Genomic DNA, 4,590 nt, shown 5'->3' with positions numbered 1-4,590 from the left:
ATTATTATATATTTACTTTATTTAATTATAAGCACTTATGGACTAAATTCCACATAAGAAGAGTACCAACTCTCGATATTTTTTAAAGATACAGAGTGTGATAAATTGGAAATTCACAAAAACATGTTTCTCTTTTAAAAAAAATTGAAAAATAAATATGTTTTCTCATATATTTTTAATTTATCTCATTGTATATAAAATTGAAAAATAAATATGTTTTTTCATATATTTTTAATTTATCTCATTGTATATATATTAGATGAGTTCAAAATAGATACTCTTTACGATTAAAACTTAAATGAAATAGATCTGTGTGTTAGATTGGATTTCTTTGTTCAACTACTAGTTATTGTTAGAAATAGTAATTACTACTGCATGTGGAGTTGGCTAGAGTGATTGAGTGTTTGAGTGTTCAGTCAAGTCGTGTTAAGTGATAGATGACTTTTAGTGTGTGGTTGCATGTCGATGCATGTCAATATATTTTAAGTGAGTTTCTAGTTGGAAAATGATAAATACCCTTCACCAGGTTCATTGCAAACATCATGTTTTGTGTGATCAATAGAAGAGCAGTGACTTGTTTGATTTGCCTGTGAATTATTTGTTTTGTTTTCTCTGCCTTCCCAACAAATTGATATCAGAGCGAGGAAGAACTGATTAACAGCAATTGTGTGATCAATAGAAGAGCAGCAACTTGTTTGATTTTCCTGTGAATTATTTGTTTTGTTTTCTCTGCCTTCTCAATAAATTGATATCAGAGAGAGAAAGAACTGATTAACAGCAATCTGTCTGTGAATTATTTGTTTTGTTTTCTCTGCCTTCCCAACAAATTGATATCAGAGCGAAGAAGAACTGATTAACAGCAATCCGTGTGACGAGAAAAACATATTTTTTTTCTCTTGTTTGAGTTATAAGGCACCTTATTGTGATATACAGAGCGTTGTAAAGCTGGTAGGCGTAACAGAGAGCCGCGTTGGGATCAGGAGGTTGCTATGCATACACGCGAGTCAAGCTTAAGTTGGTCGCGTTAGAGGAGTAACGCAGGTTATCGTTGCCGTCAACGGATTTTTCACGCAAATTTATTATCAAATCACGTGGTCAGAGTTGACTCATGAGATTTTGTTAAAAAAAAATCCAAGGTTTTAAAAGGGGCTCTGTAAAGCTTTTTATGTAGTGTGACTCTAGCTTTATATAGTGTGATTTATTATGAAAGAGAAGTGTTTTTTGAGTACGTGAAGGTTTATATGAGTGTGAGTAATATATATGGAGATTTTTTTATATAAAATTTCTTTATAAAAAAAATAATCGAAGGAAAAAAGGTTTACTATATAAAAGAGTTTTTTTTTTAAAGGTTTATTATAAAAAAAGAAAAATTGATTGAAAAAAGTTTTTGGGTTTTTGTAAAATTCTGTTTATTGGAAAATTTTGGTTTTTTTGTCAATCATGGTGGTGTTTTGGGCAAGATTGTGCCTTATGGGGGTGCATATTGAAAATCATATTTTTTTCGCAGGTGATATGGAAGATAGCCTCATGCAATCAGGAAATAAACTATAAAAGAGAGTAATGATCGCAGTCATGGGTCGCAAAGCGCGACTGAAGCATATGAAGAAAAGAAATCGAAAAGAAGAGGCAAAGATCATTGCCATGGTTAGAGAGGTTCAGGCTGTAGCCGAGGAACTGAGAAGTCTAGGAGAAGACAAAGAAGAAATCAAGGGTGATTGGTGTAGCTTTGATCTGCTACCACCTCCTATGTTTACATGTAAATATTTTAATCATTGGGTTATCAAGATGTTAACTTTTCTTAGAGCTAAAGAGTTAATTGAGTACGAGTCTAATAACCCATATGATGAAGTATGTGATGCTTTAGCATTGAATTTTATAAAATAGGCATTGGATGAGAAGTGTTTGTGCAAGGTAGCAAAAGCTACAACTTCCAAGGAAGCATGGAAGTTCCTGGAAGCAGAGTTTGAAGCAAGGGGGAGTGACATGCAACAACAGGTTATGTCACAAGCAAACAAGTCAGCTGCAGATCTGAGAGTAGATGAGCAAGACTTTGGGAGGAAAATAGAGCTTGGAGAATCTCACTCAAAAATGGATGATGGTTGTCAAGACCATAAAATTGAAACCCATTATGCAAGCATGCATATGGATGAAGAAGACGTAACAAAGATTGCATAGAGAGAAACAATGGCCTCTGTATGTGAAGTAGAGTAAGAGCATATAAATGCTCGAGGACTCCACTGTAATGTGGATGATGCAGATGATGGTGAATCCCACTGTGATGAGACACATGTGGATAATGACTGCAAAGTTATATGTGAATTGGTGAATCCAACCGCAGTGGATGGATTTGGTGAAGTTGAAATTGTCAATAAAATTTACAATGAGCACATGCATGCTCGGATATCCCACCATAGTGTGGATGAACATTATGTTGATGTTATGTGTGTTTTCTTTTTTGAAATAGAGATGGATTGTGACAATATGGTAAACACAATGGTTGATGAAACATTGAAGGTTGAAGTTGCCACTATAGCAACAAGATATGAAGCAGTTGGAATTGTTCATGAAGCATTATGTCATCTAGCAGCAGTTGATGATTAAGAACGGGATAAAGTGATTGAAGAGTTTTTTATGAGAATATCCACTAACAACATAACAATGGAAGATAACCTCCATGCAGTCGAAAATAAGGCAGATGTAGAGCAGGAAGCTCTCACTGAAGAGAGTCATATTAAAGATGTTTTTAACATTGTTTTTGAATATGCAGGTGTTCAAAATAGCATGGGAGAAGAAGTTGAAAGCAAGATTGTTAATAAATTTGATGCAGATTTGAAGCTCATTGAAGAATGGATTCAGAAACCAATAAAACAAATTGAAGCAAATCTTAAAACAACAGTTGGAATAAAAGAATTGAATGAAATGGTGAATATTGATCTTGAGTGTGCAGATTACAGGAAAAAAACAACAGTACCTGATGATGAAAGTGAAAATAATGATATGGATGTTTCTGAAGACAAAGATGAATGCATTGAAGTCGTTTGTCAACAATGGAGTCAAGCAGAGATACAATTTTTCTATCCCGAAATATGACCGAAAGAAAGTTAGGAATATGAAACACAAGAAGCAAAGGAAAGAAGACAGTTTGAAGATGCAATGTTTTGGGAGCAGTCCATAGTTGAACAAATATTTGAAGAGGAAGTTGTAGAAGACATGATCCAATTGTTTTTCAGAACAAGTTTAAGACAAGTCAAAGAAAAATTGCAGCAACAACAAGTGAATAAAGCCTACATCAAGAAAGTTCAATAGAGAATGAAGCAATTTCGAGGATATAGAATCTGGAAGCAGAGAAAAAGAAAATGAAAAATTGTAAAATTCTTTAGTCATTGTAAGCCTAGCTAAGACATAGACCAGCAGGCATGTTTATGTGATAGTGAAGTCATGTTGAGTTATGTTGAGTCATATGGTCATAATTAAGGGGGAGTGTTAGAAATAGTAATTACTCCCGCATGTGGAGTTAGCTAAACTTAGAGAGTCAGTTAACTGAGTGATTGAGTAATTGAGTGTTTGAGTGTTGAGTTAAGTCGAGTTAAGTGATAGACGAATTTTAGTGTGTGGTTGCATGTCAAGATATTTTAAGTGAGTCACTAGTTGGAAAAGGATAAATACCCTTCACCAGGTTCATTGTAAACATCATGTTTTGTGTGATCAATAGAAGAGCAACAACTTGTCTGATTTGTGTGTGAATTATTTGTTTTCTCATATATTTTTAATTTATCTCATTATATATATATTAGATGGATTCAAGATAGATACTCATTAATTTGATTAGGCATATAATTAAAATCTAAATGAAATAGATTTGTGTGTTAGATTGGATTTCTTTGTTCAACTACTAGTTATAACGATAGTGGAAATGAATTATTGGGTGTTGGTATCTATGAGATGGCATATTTGTTCCTACCTACTAATGTGATGGTAGTTATAACGATAGTTGAAATGAATTATTGGGTGTTGGTATCTATGAGATGGCATATTTGTTCCTACCTACTAATGCGATGGCATATTTGTTCCTAGCTACTAATGTAGGAAGAAGATTAGTTGTTATTCCCAACTGAATGGAGATAGGAAGAGGTGGTGGTTGTTCTTGGTTCTATATTCCTTTAGTTTCCTCTGTGTTGTTTTTTTTTTTGTTTCTAAGAGTGAAAGACTGCATACGTCTACTTCATAGAAATTTAGTCGAGTATAAATTTACTCTTAAGATTCGTAGAAGCCAAGTGAGTCTATTAGAATTTCTAAAGTAGTAGAAGTATAGTATAAGAGAACTAATGGGATTCCATGTTAAATTCCAAGTGAAGTGAAGTATACAAGAGTATAAGGCTTCCCCTGCAGTAATAACTTGCTAATATCGTCATATTTTATTAATTCTTTTAAAACTGATTTTAGAACACTACTGTGCGAAGGAATTATCAAATCTAATTGAAAGAATCTATTCAGGACTTCATTTTATTTATTTATAGAAAATATTTATTTCTAATTCACTATTAGAATTAATATTATAAACGGACACTACTAATAAACTCAAGGGTTTAA

The sequence above is a fragment of the Pinus tabuliformis genome, chromosome 9, assembly GCF_031772625.1.
Source record: "Pinus tabuliformis cultivar Carrire ecotype Pingquan chromosome 9, CPIR1, whole genome shotgun sequence".
Lineage (NCBI taxonomy): Eukaryota > Viridiplantae > Streptophyta > Pinopsida > Pinales > Pinaceae > Pinus > Pinus tabuliformis.
This window is presented reverse-complemented; position numbering follows the sequence as displayed.